Genomic DNA, 14,842 nt, shown 5'->3' on the forward strand with positions numbered 1-14,842 from the left:
AATTGTTCTTCGAGAATAAACGGCTTCTTCACGCAGTCAACATAGTAAGACTATGTCTCAGTGCATGGGTTATCACTGGCAAATACATTAAAGATTTTATAGTGTGCCATATTTTATAGTGTGGCGAGTATTATAAACTTCCAATGACACGTGAGCTCAATGATATGAACTTGTGAGTGCAGAAAGTATATGGTATCGAGGCATCTTTAGGAAGCTAAAAAATTGGCGAAAATATAAGTTTGAGTTTAGACTTCTAACATATGTTAACTTTGTGCACGGAAATGCCTTGAGGATATTACAACATTTATGACTAAACAATGCCGGCATAAAATACAATTTAAAAACATATCGATACTACAATAAAACGTAAAACACGCAGATGAAGTCACCGACCGCAATCAATGTGGAATACCATGGTATTTCCTTCAATAATACAATTGCTATATTAGAAACGACCTTTTGTTTTGTTTATGTTTTTATGCTGTTACTTAAGCTTATCTCTTTGAAATTTTGATTTCATATTAATTTATTTATTCGAATTTAAGGAATAAAGTCAGGAGCTATTTTATATATGGAATATTATATATGTATATTAAACAATTCTGCGATTTCTTCTCCTATGTAAACTTCTATACAGCAGCCGTCTAGTCTTAGCGTAGAATGAGCCACGACTTCCTTTGCCGTGGGTGTCGTATGAGACGACTAAGGGGAGACATCGATGGATCGAATTAAAAGGGTTACTGTTGATGGACGCCTATAACACAAGAGATGTTGAGATGCGCGCGCGTTGCGGACGCTTAAAAAACCTTTGTATGCTCTTTTTGTAGAATCCCATGCTGTCTCTAAGGAAAGCCTCGGCAGGAATATCATTACACAACCTTAGTGTTTGCAAGAGGAAACTCCTCGGAAATCGCACTGTACGTGACCATTCTGGATCTAAAGTGAGAGGATGGATTCCCTACTGATAGCGATTATAACTATGCATTATGACGTAGTACTATCTTGAATCTAACAATTGCGACTAGAAAAACAGAAAAACCACGAGAGCAAAAATGTCCCTCGTCTACGATGCAACTCGCAAAAAAGCAATAGACGCCTATTGCCTGTCATATGCACATAGCCTTACACAAATTTCCTTGGCCGGGAAACACGGAGTACGATGACAGCGCATAAGATATTTGCGGACAAATAGTTGTGGAGTACATTTTACGGCTACGCTATTGTTGACAGTCGCGTGCATCTATAGATAGGGTTGACTACTGTGTTTATTTACAGTTTACAACATTGCAATGTTGCAGAATGAAATCATCATTATTAGTATCTTTTTAAGGAAGTGATTTACTTTGAAATCAAATATTTCTTTCAAACAAATATGAAACTAAATGGTCGAGGGATAGGTAGCAGCGTATTTTTTAAAACATAACCAAAGACAAACTGTGGTTGTCAATCCGCCTGCCAAACGTGGCAACTACTGACAACGCTCTAACGTATGACTATCAGTCTTTCAATAGATGAATTTAGAATGGTAACCTACCTGCGCTGTCGTTATATACTGACGAGGCACCAGTGAAAGATGATTGTTGAAGGAAAATCAAATAACACCAAGTTATAACCACGATGTTTTTTAGAGGGAATTGTGTGGATAACGACATGATAGAGTATACTGATAGCATAAGGGCTGTTAGATTTCATTACTAACAATCCCTTTACCTTGTAAATACTCTTTGTCTTCTAATACAGGTGATAACACTTACTAGAAGGTCACAACAACGATCTTAGTATTGTATCAATTTTGTTACGAATTAAATATTTTTTTCATTTTTTTTTTTTCATTTTTCAAATATATAGGTGGAAGAATAAAAAAAGTTTAAAATTTGCCTCATAAATTTCATAGACTGATAGATTTGTGATTATGGCTCTATGTAATTCCACTTTTATCTAATTGTTTGTAATTTTTCAATCAATGTTCTGTTTCATAGATGGGACACCGATAAAAAGGTGTTAATATTTTCAGTGTCATCCAGTATAGTAAATCCACTATAGAATAGGTACAAGACAGCACTATAAATACTGTTTTAAATAAACAATATGCAAATGACTTCAAAAAGAAAGAGTTCTTGATTCGGCTGTATTTTTTTATATTTGTTACCTCATAACTCCGTCAGTTTTAAACCGATTTGAATTTTTTTTATTTAAAAGGATATACCTACAGATAGGACCCATAGAAATTTTATGAAAATCGGTTCAGTAATTTAATTTTTAAATCAAAATAACTGGTTTTGCCATAATTGTAGGCGGTTTTTTGTGAAGCATGATCTTAAATCATGGTATATATTATTAAAGCTATAAGTTATATGACTGCGATGTTGTCTCAAATTGTAATTATTGTTATGTCATTAACTTCCCTCGAAAAGTCCTCAACAGTTACAGTCACCAGTTATTTATATGTCAAGTTAAATTTCTCAACAACTTTTCAGTGCCGAGAGATATCATTATAGGAGAGCCGGCGGTCGCTAAAGTTGTCTCTCAAATATCTCGACAAAATATTAAGCATTTCTATTTTGTATTTTTATTTAGAGTTTGGCTCGAATGCAAATACTTTAGCCATTACATATTTAAGAATATAAATACTTATATAATTCTAGTGGTTTAAGAGATACGACCACTCTAATAACTGGTTACAATTTTTCCTTATAAAAAAAAAGTAACTTATTCAAACGAAGTCATATGATATTAACACAGCAGTATATCTTAACTATTTTTTTTTTGATGGGTGAAATATGATATGGTAACCCCGGATGCGCTAACGGGATACGCTGGCGAAGCACCAGTAAAGGGTGATAGATGAAAATGAAAACAGGCCCGTTAGCCCATCATGATGAGTTCATCAGGAATTAACCATGATAGTTTCCAGGGAGAACCGCGAGGAGGTTGACCTGGTTGGGTATATTGTTAGCAATGGGATTCTTAGTCTCCGTTACTAACAATCCCTTTCTCCCCATATCTTAACTATTGTAAAAATAAAGACTTCGTTGAAATATAGCAAAAAGCTCACAAAAATATAGGAAAATTTATATAACTTTTTGAAAATTGCTTAAAATAAAATATATCTACAAAACATAACACAATATTATAATATTTGAAATTATAAGAGTCAACCCTATTTACGAGACAGTCTTGACCCAAAAAGCGGTCACACTCGAGACCAAAACTGTCAGGATGACGTAAATGTCCCTTTGAAGTCCATTTTATTGCAGCAAACAATGCACCATGTGGGAATTTTAAAACAACATTTTGCTCTTTGACAGTACATTGTTTATTTTTACACCTGGTCCTTTATGTGGTCGGCAGAGATTATTTTTCAACGTGCAATAAATTTAAATGCACATGTGTTAAACGTGCACATTTTTTGTTAAAAATAACACGATAATTTCTATTATGACAAAACAAAATTAATGTTGATTATGGCAGTCTATGATATATCTATGGAGAGGCTTATGCCCAGCAGTGGACGAATAATGGCTGAAATGATGATGATTGTATTGTATTGATATACTGGTAAATGATTTAATATAGAATGGCGGACTTATCCTATAAAGGGATCTCTTACAGTCAACCTTTGAGAAGCTGAAAGAAAACTATAGAATGTATAAGGGTAATAACCGTACAATTAAAGATAAACTAAATAATACCCAGTAAAAAAAAATAATATATAATACAATAAAAACAGCTCTATATACCTACATATGTAAATAATAAAAGTACATGAATAATAATATAACATTAACACATAAATAAATAAAAACTTACACACATACACATATATATACATACATATAAATACATATATACATAACAAATACATATATTCACAATTGGCTCAATGAAGTGGGATTTTCAGAATAAAATTTTGATGTAGATGATTTTGATAATGATGATGATGATGATGATGATATATTAATTATATATAATCTCACTGTTCTTATTTACAAAATGTGGGTAGGTAATGTAGGTATCGCCGTATGGTCCCGGCTTAGAATAGGCCACCCTTTTCTTTCCCGTGGGTGTCGTAAGAGGAGAGTAAGGGACCTTAATTGTTGAGGGATGGGCAGCAGCATCTTAAAACTTTATCAAAGGCTAAATACGGTTACCAATCCGCCTGCCAAACATGGCAATTACTGGCAAAGCTCCCCTTATGGGGGGAAGATCTATGTTATAAGATATAAAAATGTACACATCAATAGACGACCATTGTCGATTTTCGATTCGCTTTGTATTTTTTGCATGTACGCTTTGCGATATCTTCGGGGATTTTGAAATGAAAGAAGTTTTTATTAGAGGAAACACGATTATGTTCCCAACTCTGAATTGATTTTTATAATTTTTTTTTTGCAACTGAATGGCTTTATTTACGTATTGTTAATATTATACTTTTTATTGTTTTTCTTCCCAAAAGAAAAGCAATCTGAAAATAATCTCGGAACGTCGTTTATCACTAAAGTTTCTTATCTTTTACACAGCATATGCATGTGATATTTTTTTTCGAAATCTATAAAGTTTACTTCCTTGTTGGTACCTTATAAATTTTATCATGATTTTATTAGATTCATATTAAGATTGTCATCTACAAAAATATATATATATTTCAATTGTAGCAAATACAGTTTTTTTAATTCTAAAACCAAACTGCTAAACTGATTTTGTTAAAAATTTATAGGACCACTCTACCTTTCAGATAAAAAAGAATTTTCTAAATCTGTTTATAAGGTAACAAACATAATACAAATAAAAAAATACAACCGAATCGAGAACCCGCTTTATTTTAAAGTCAGCTGAAAAACAGCGATTTCAACATAATCTTAGATTATTTTATTTTATAACTTGCGCCAGTATGGAATTCTTAATACGGGATTTCTGCTCGTACGTACTTTACCCAACATTTTATTATCGGCTGCGCCCATTCTTTATATCAGCTATCACTATCCATCCAACCATCCTACATCTCCGGAGCGGTCCAATCGGGATCAGTAATACGTGACTATCGATTTTTAGACACAAAAGAAAGTTGCCTATTGTGTACTTAGGTACTTATCTAAAAATTCGACGCACATCAAATTAGAGGACAATTCGTAACGAACACATTTTGCGAGGTTGTATTAATTTTTATACGATTAATATGGATTATGTATGTAGTAGATAAGAATGTAATGTTACATCTCTTTTCGTTTCTATAATGTCGTAAGAATCTATTAGGGAGATATTGTACGTATTATTGTATCAGTGCTTGTGAAGGGAAATTCGAAATACAATCCAAAATCTTTCTTTTTTTATCATTTTTTTAACGTTCGATTTCTTGCTTTTGTTTTGGTTGTAGACTATTTTATTATACTAATAAAGTTACTTTCTACACTGAGACATGCGAGTAAAGCCACAGAATACAGCTAGTCTTGTACTATATTATATTTCTTTCAAATATATCGACAATTCGTATATCGTATTGCTGCAATAAATTTTTTTTTTTTTTTTTTTTTTCTGAATGTGTTTGCTGTTGGCCGTGTGTGGCCTTTACAGCTTCACCGGACGCGAATGCAGGGGCGAGTGCTGATGGCACTCCAAGCCCGCGAGAGGGGAGCGACAGAGGTGTCGACTCTTTCTTATGGACTGCGGTGTGAGTGCCTAAGGGCGCCAGAGTGGCTCGGCCTCGGCTTCACTTCGACCCCCGTCGAGGGACGGCGAAGGGTCGGTACGTCTGGGTGGGTGAGATTGCGACGCGGTTGTTATTATATCGCCCCCGCCGGCGGGGGCGGTGTGTGCGATGTGTGGGTGTGTTTGTAGGGGCTCTTGTCGAGGGTTCCGCGGTAGGTAGGGAGGGAGACGCGTTTGCCGTCGTAGTTGGATCATCGGGGTCCAAGAGTGCGTGCCTCGGGCGACGACGTTTTGGAGCGACGTTCTCTATGGTGGGTTTGTATTTGACCGCTCTTACTATGAGCGGATTTGAATGGGACTCGGCTGAGGCGAAGTAGCGTCGAGACGCTTGCTTCATGAATTGCCTTATAGTGGGTATTTTGAGGTCGCGGTGTAGATCCACGTTGCGCACGTACCACGGGGCGCCCGTGGCCCGTCGCAGAAATTTATTTTGCACCACCTGAAGGGGGTGAAGTGAAGGAAGGGCGTGGGCGAAGACGACACTAGCGTACGTCATCACCGGTCTTATACATGCTTTATAGAGCGTCAGCTTTGCGTTAAGCGACAATTGGCTGCGCTTGTTAATAAAGGGATGGAGGCGTCCCAGTATAAAATTGGCCAGGCCTCGGACGCGCTTAAGATGAGATGCGAAACTCAACTTGGAATCTAGTGTCACGCCTAGGTATTTGGCTTCGTTCGTCCAGGGGACGGGCGTGCCAAACAGCTGAATAGAGGCGGGAAGGGATGGTTTTCTTTTGGCCGTGAAAAGCACGGCGGCGCTTTTATCTGGGTTGACTTCGATGCGCCATTTTCTGAACCAGTAGGCCAGCTCGTCCACCGCCCGTTGAAGCCTGTTGGCTGCACAGGCGGCCGACGTGCTGTCCACATATAGGGCTGTATCATCAGCAAAGAGGGCGATTTGCACTCGGGGCTGACGCGGGATGTCGTTGGTTGTGGGGGAGAGGACAGCGCCTTGAGGGATTCTAATCGGTCGTGCGCTTATTGACGATATTAATATTGGACAAAAATTGATGTGCACGATGTCTACTCCCATCTTGTGCAGTTTGAAAATCAAGCCGCTGTGCCAGATGTCAAATCGCTACGTCACATGTCGTTGGATTTCAGGTGTCGGGCGTTGAGGACGTTTCTACTACACGATGTACTTGATGAACAGCTGAATACTGTTATCGATCAGGATGCCTTTGGACTGAAGCCAGTCTTTCAGGCGTGCGAGTATTAGCTTCACTCACAGCTTCCCCAGCGTAGCTGAGGAGACTGATGGGGCGAAAACTGGTGGGAAGGGACTTATCTTTCCCAGGTGTGGGAAAGCCTACGACATCGGCTTCTTTCCAAGCATCTGGAAAGATGGCATTGGTAATTGCCGCATTGAAGACAATAGGAGTAGCAGAATCTTTCTGGCAGACTTTTTTATCGCACCTCATCCAGTGTAACGGGGGGAGTGACTCTACTGGAGGGATCGACAGGATTCGCTTCGGATTTTTAGATGATCATTCGGATTTCTTGTCTGCTAGGCATTTGCCTTTTCTTCATCAAATATGGCCGGACTGTTGTTTGTTCGGACTAAGGGCGGAAGGTCGGAGTAACACTGGTCTGTTGTGAGGGTTTTGGCGACTCGCCAGTACGCGGTATGGCAGGGGGTATTTTGAACTTATATCTGTCTAATAACTCTTTACTTCGCGCTGTTCGCAGGCGGGTTCGGTTCTCTTCTGAGGGATAGCGGTCATACGCTCGTGTGGCTGAGTGCGCAGCAGAGCCCTTACATCATCAGGTAGGTTCCATCTACGGTCGCCCGTATCCGAATGGAGCACAGACTGCAGCTCTGTTAGCGCGTCTATGGCTGTATTAGATTCGATACGTCCGGGATGCGGTCCAGTCGGAAATATATCGAGGACGGCTCCATTGAGGCGCTCCGTAGCGAGAATGTGACGGGGCGGTGGTCGGATATGAGTTCGGCATGGACCTCCATAGAACTCAGCCTTAAGGCTACGTTCTTTAGTAGGGCCATGTCGAGGATGGAAGTATTAAATGCTATTAATATAATAAATGCGGAAGTTTTTAATGATGGACGAATGGATGAATAAAGAAGATATTTGTTACTCTTTCACACAAAAAGTATTGAATGGATTTGAATGAAATTTTATATACTAGTGGGTTATATCCCAATTTAGTTATACTACTTCATAATCAACACCATTAATACACAGAGTGAGAGGGAGCAGGAACAAGATCATGTAAATGATAGCAGAAAGAATGGACGCGGCGGTCTTTCGTAGGTTCACTGAATTACACGTTCTGCGTGCGAGATGGTCAACTGTTGATTGGCTGAATGACTGCACTACATTATAGTCACTATGGGTCTAATATAGTGTGTAAGGTTATTTTGTTACTAATATTTATGGGATTTTATTACTCTAGAATAAAAGATATAATAAAAGATATTTTATTTTATATATTTATTATCACAAATATACAGAACTACAGAAAGTATGTTACATTAGTATTCAGAATTCATGTAGGTTTATATATTCATATATTTATGTACTGATTCACGCGAGCGAAGCCGCCAATTACAGCTAGTTGATAAATAAATCTTCGTTAGCACCTACACAAACTAATATAAAACTATGTATGTATGTAGGGCGTAGAAACAGTCGAAGCTATGAACTGGCACGTACTAGTTTAATTTCAACATATAAAATGAAACGTTTAAAAGCGGACGAGGAAACTTATTCTAACAATCTCAGAACATGGCAAATAGAGGAAACATTTGTAGAATTGCATCTAAAACTCGAATTTTTGTTTTATTGTTTTAAATTCATTGTGTTTTATTTTATTTTTTAATTGGCTGTGCAACTCTGCAACATTTAGTAAAATGAGTAGGTCATCCATCACATCCGCATTTAAATACATTTTTTTAAATAATCGTCATCATTATCATTTCAGCCATTATTCGTCCACTGCTGGACATAAGCTTCCCCCATAGACTGCCATAAAGAACGGTCCTGAGCCACCAGCATCCACTGACTCCCTGCTGATTTCAGGTCGTCACTCCATCTAGTGGAGGATTGTTCTACACTGCGTTTGCCCGTACGTGGTCGCCACTCAAGAAACTTTCTTCCTCATCGGTTGTCGGTTCTTCGAGCTATGTGACCAGTCCGTTACCACTTCAGCTTGCTTATCTTCTTAAATAATACTAAACAACAAGTTTCCGAAATTCCATTCGTAAATAGCCTACGATAAGAATATCCCTTTATTTTCCAAAGAATTCTATAAACAACATTGTTACAATACTTTCCTTGCCTGCCTTAGATATCGAGTTTGTTCTTTGTGCTTATATGTATATATTTGACATATATAGTAAGAATATAAAGAATATATAAAATATATATATACATACAGATATATCTGTCACGTCTCTCTTCCATTAGGGCAGACAGACACAATGGAACGCCGAATGCTTGGATTCAAACATATCCTTTTAGAACATAGAATTTGCTCAAAAAGATAACAAATAGAATATTTACTTTAAAGTTTTCATTACAATTATTAAATTTTCGATGGACGTTGATTATTGTGTGTAGTTAAAGTATGTATTTAATTACATATCTACAGAATAATCAAATTCTATATAAGGTAAGTTGTATAGTTTGAAGGACTCGTAAACTTTTCTAGAAAGGTTTTCAAGTGGGGATCTTGTACAAGCAATATAAATATAAATAGTACCGTGGACCTCACAGAATAAATTATAACGTATATATTATATATATGTAATTTATAACGAATAAATTATATATATATATATATATATATATATATATATTTGTTTTTATATGCAAATTTTAGTATGTATGTATGTAAATCAAATATTACTATTGCCGCATTCGCGTACTGTGACACTTTTCTAAGGTTGAGTAAGAGACAATGCTTTTAGCATTAAGTCCGCCTTGTACACATACATATACTAATAAATAAATATAATACACAAAAAACATAGCACCAAGTTATCTGAGAATATATATATATATATATATATATATATATATATATATAATTTATTCGTTATAAATTACATATATATAATTAAATTACATATATATATAATTCAATGTAAAATCTTTTTACAATTTTTATTACGTATATTTTTTTATTTTAATAATGCGAAGGCAAACCCATAAAGGCGTAAATATTGTGCGTTTATGTAATTAGTAGCTGGGTGCGACTTTTTAAACACGCTACCATTAATCTTTATAGTTGCAGAACTTGAAAATCTAAGATAAATAAATATATAACCCTACCAGCTTTTAACTTCGTCGATATTTCGGGATTGCCTGATCAGCAACGATTACTATTTCAATTTTATATTCCTTTTTTATATTAATACCCATCCACTATGTACTTTTTATTGTAATCCATTGTGATTTGTTAATCTTTGTCGGGTACCCATTATAAAGTGTGGGGCCCGTTGTATCTTGTGTTTGTAACTTTGTCTTTTTTGTCAAATAATAAATTTCTATTTCTATTTCATGTAACGTGTGATAAGAGATAAAAATATCCTTTTTTATCTCATGTAGTACATGTGTACCAAATTTCATAGTGATTGGTTGCATCGTTAAGACTTTATAAGGTAACAAACAAATAAATTTACTTGTATTTTTTTAATATAGGTAAGGATGACGAGTATAACTTATAACGGGATAGCCTCGTTTATTGTTGTTATTGTTATGGTTAATGTAAAACTCGATATGTCTCTACTTCGTCGAATATTTTAATAATAATAAAAATAATAGATGGACTGATAATTTATTTACATTACTTACAGCATACAAATTACAATACAAACATACACATAATACACAATAAAAGAGATAAAAGAATGAAAAACAAAAAAAGAGCAACAAAAAAAAAACCAAAAAGCAAAATATATAAAACAACAATTTCCTTATTTAATTTTACTGTTTTAAATAATCTTTATTTAAAACAGTAAATTACAAAATTGCTTAACTATGATCCGCATAAGGATCGAGCCTGTATCTGAGAAACCTATTAAACACATGTACATATTAGATTTTAATATGGCTGGGGCGAGCCTATCGCCATCACTCGTAATGATTTTTTTTTATTCAATTTAGAATGGCAAACAAGCTGACGGCTCACCTGATGGAAAATGGTAACCGTCGCCTATAGACATGAGCAGTACCATGGATATAACCGAGTATACTGTTTCGCCCATGATACCCCCCATGCGTTGCCATTCCTGAGGACGAGGTGTTATTCCTCTGTACCCTGTAAATTCACGCCATATCCCACCCTTCAAACCGAAACACAGCCATGCAAACAGTCGTTTGTTATATTTATGTTCTCCATCACCGGAGAGTTAGTTGCATTATATATCGAGAAATAGACTGTCAGCTCACTTGAAAGAAAGTGAATAATGTTTTTTAATAAGTGAAACTGAAATAGTGGCTATGCCTGCGCTATCGGTATACACTGCCGGGGCACTAGCGAAGTATTATAGGTGACGGTGAAGTAAGTCGGTGGGCCCATCGTGACGAACTCAATAATCAATCACGATGGTTTCCAGGGTAAACCACGTGGAAAATGACCTGTTAACAATGGAACATTCCTGGAAACTATTGTTATTGATTTTTTTGGATGTAAATAGAATAGAAATCATTTATTCAAATAAACTTACATGGACTTTTGAAAAGGTAATCCCGAGCCTGCGCTTTTAAATAATTTTATTATTACTTTACATTTTTAAGTTTAATTGTGTGAATATAAACCACCAATTAGCACTAATTCAATTAAATACTCAAAAAGAAAAAAATATTGAATACATAACCAACTGGTTAAACAATGAGAGCACCGAGTATGAGATGAAGGGTGATTGATGAGAATGAAAATAGCTACTCACAATTGCCATCTGATAGCTACGCTTTCATATTTCTAAAATTAATCAATTAAATCAAGAAAGCAATGAGCCTATCAGGGTGATTGATGAATTTATCATAATGAATTCATCATGATAGTTTCCAGGGGGAACCGCGTGGAGGTCGACCTGGTTAGGTATATTGCTAGCAATGGGATTTTCAGTTTCCATTACTAACAATCCCTTTCCCCTCTGTTATTGATTTATTGTTAGTCACAATAGGCTAACTGACCTGATTCATCCTCATCTATCATCCCTCACTGGTGCCCTGCCAATGTACACCGTAATCGCAGGCGGGGTAACCAATCCATTATCATCCATTAAAAAAAAGAATGGGACAGTTAGACCCCATCACTAACTTACTAACTTGTTTCGTCGTCTTTAAACTAGAATGGTGATCACAGAAGTCTATTAATATGTATTATAAAGGCGAAACTTTATTAAGGTGGATGGATATTTTTTACTCTTTCTTGCAAAAACTACTGAATGGATTTGAATAAAATTTTGTAAACGCATAGGTTATATTATAACTTAACACATAGGATACTTTATGTACTGATTTATGCGGGTAAAGCCACGGGGTACAGCTAGTACTAAGTAAGTACTAGTGCTAGCATACTAATGATGTCATGCATTGCCGTCCTTTAGGACTAAGATGTTATGCAGTTAAACCCAGTAATTTCACAGCCATGGCTGAGTTTAGCTGTATTAGTGTCAAGGGTTCCCATTATCACCCTTCAAACCAAAACAGCCATGTAAACAATATTCCTTCTACGTGTGTGTGTGTGGGTGAACTGTCACACACACGCAGAAGAAAACACTCGTAGAAGTTATATCGATTGTACATTGTCACCCGAGTCCCACAATCGCCTAATCTGCGGATTGGCTGACCGACAATCAAGATAATTGGTAAGGTCGGACGGAAACATACGGAAGTAAAAGTTCGGACAGTGAGGTAACATCGTAATAATTTATGAAAAGAAAACATTGCCCTAGATAGTAGTAAATAAAATGGGACATGTATACATATATACTTAATTAGATATAATAATGATTGCTTACTTTTAATATATTGTTATTTCGTAATATTTATCATTTCCTAATGAAATTTCACTAATTGTGATTTCCGCTCGTTGTGACCTAATATTACAATTGCTACTACTTATTACTGAAAATGAACGTGAATTTTTTATCAGTGTATTATAGTCTCTATTTGCTCATTCCTTGCGGCATACAGTCAGCTATCTTAAACGTCCAAAACATTGCTGGTTAATTTTATTTTATGACCATTAATTGTGTATAATTAATTTTAACAGAGGGAGACTTTGTACAAAAGTGGATTGCTTGGGTACCTCTGTCACATTCGTGCTTCAACCGTGAAGCAGTTGTGTTTGCATGGCTGTGTTTCGGTTTGGAGGGTGGGATATGGCGTGAATTTACTGGGTACAGAGGAATAACACCTGAGTCCTCAGGAATGGCAACGCATGAGGGTTATCATGGGAGAAACAGTATACTCTGTTATGTCCATGGTACTGCTCATGTCTATAGGCGACGGTTACCACTTTCCATCAGGTGGGCCGTCAGCTTGTTTGCCATTCTAAGTTGTATAAAAAAAAGTGATAGTCACCGATGGATAACGTTGAAATCAGAAATATAGAGCTATTTGCAGCAATACAGTAAAGGGAAGTAGCAGGCGAGCACTGTGAATTTTCATTTAATATGAAATATCAAATATATGAATATGTCAATATGCCAATATTTTCTAAATATATTATATGAAGAATTCTTCATTAAAACTGTAGGTAACTAGGCTAAATAGTGCGTGAACGTATAATAATTATTGTACATTCACGTTTGAAAGTACCAACTGCCCTAATCTCAAAATAAATAAGTTGCTATTTAATTATAACTTTACTAAATGTTGATTACTTACTTTTGACTGTATTAATTATATTTTAATTGAAACTTGTAACAAATGAGTTTGTCTAAAGAAACTTTGAAATTTTGTTTCCAAACAATATCTATTAAACGCTGAATTTCAATAAAGATTATTTGAGTCTCCTCATTAAATAACTCTCCTTCGGAGATCCTTCGGGGTAACATATCCTCAGGATTCTTGACTCATAGACATTTTGTTACGTGGACTAGAGCGATCATACTATCGCCACATATTTTTGTTAATTTGGCGAACATTGTGTTCGCCAAATTCATTTTCGCCTCATTTTTTATTGCTTTTACCATACTTATCATTCATTTAACTGCCGAGCTAACAAGATCATATCTACTCGTACCAGCATACGATCAAACTTTTTAGCTTTTTTTCTAAGATGACATTTGAGTTGAGAAAATACTGTATTTATAAAAGAATAAACATATATGTCATTTTATATGTTTCTTTTGAATTATTCGAATAATATATCGAATATTAAAATTATTGAATATTGCAAATATTCGATAATTCTGATATAGTCACGTTCACTGCTTTGAGAGATCCACACACTTCTATTGAGTTCCAAGAAATTTCATTAAAAAAAAAAATGATAATCCCCCCCCCCCCCCCCCAAATATTTCTAAGTAAAATATTATTCTAGTTCGAAATTATTTTCACTTGGCAACCCTTTTGTGATCAATATTCACAAACGTAATTTAACTCGACAAAACTTTCCTTGAATAACTCGATTCTCCATTTATGAGACAATTTATCTGCTTAGCATAAAATCAATGACATTGTCAGTTCGCATCTGTTATCACAGCACTTATGTGCTTATAATGATAAATATTATTATCTTGACGGACTTTTCCGCTCGATTGCTACACCTTTGATGTGTGTTATTATTTTGACTGCTTTAATAGTATCACGTCTCCATATTTAGAAATAATAAAATTTTCATCGTGCCTCCGATCAAACTGTTTATAATTACTCCTCTCCATCCAAAGGTTGTCTGGAAGAGATCGCTTTTAGCGATAAGATTGACCATTGTTTTCTCATTTTGTTTATTTCTTGTAATTGTTTATATTTATAATACGTTTACTATTGTAATCTTTTGGAGGAAACAATAAAAAGTATCTATCTATCTCTGCACATCCTAAAGGTGACTGGTGAAAGAATGCCTATAGATTTAAATCCGCCTTTTGCACCACCTTTTATTGGTCCCATAAAGTAAAAAAACAATTTTTTTTAAATAAATATACTTTTTTGAATGGGTG

General features: G+C 35.6%; 1 protein-coding gene across 1 annotated transcript in view; it reads right to left on the reverse strand.

Annotated features, from left to right (window-relative positions):
* LOC113514188 (cGMP-specific 3',5'-cyclic phosphodiesterase) overlaps positions 1–14,842 on the reverse strand; it is a 147,180-nt gene that overhangs the window by 105,812 nt on the left and 26,526 nt on the right. The gene's annotated exons all lie outside the window — the stretch shown is intronic.

The sequence above is a fragment of the Galleria mellonella genome, unplaced genomic scaffold, assembly GCF_026898425.1.
Source record: "Galleria mellonella isolate WM207_F2 unplaced genomic scaffold, CSIRO_AGI_GalMel_v1 utg35, whole genome shotgun sequence".
Classification (NCBI taxonomy): Eukaryota; Metazoa; Arthropoda; class Insecta; order Lepidoptera; family Pyralidae; genus Galleria; species Galleria mellonella.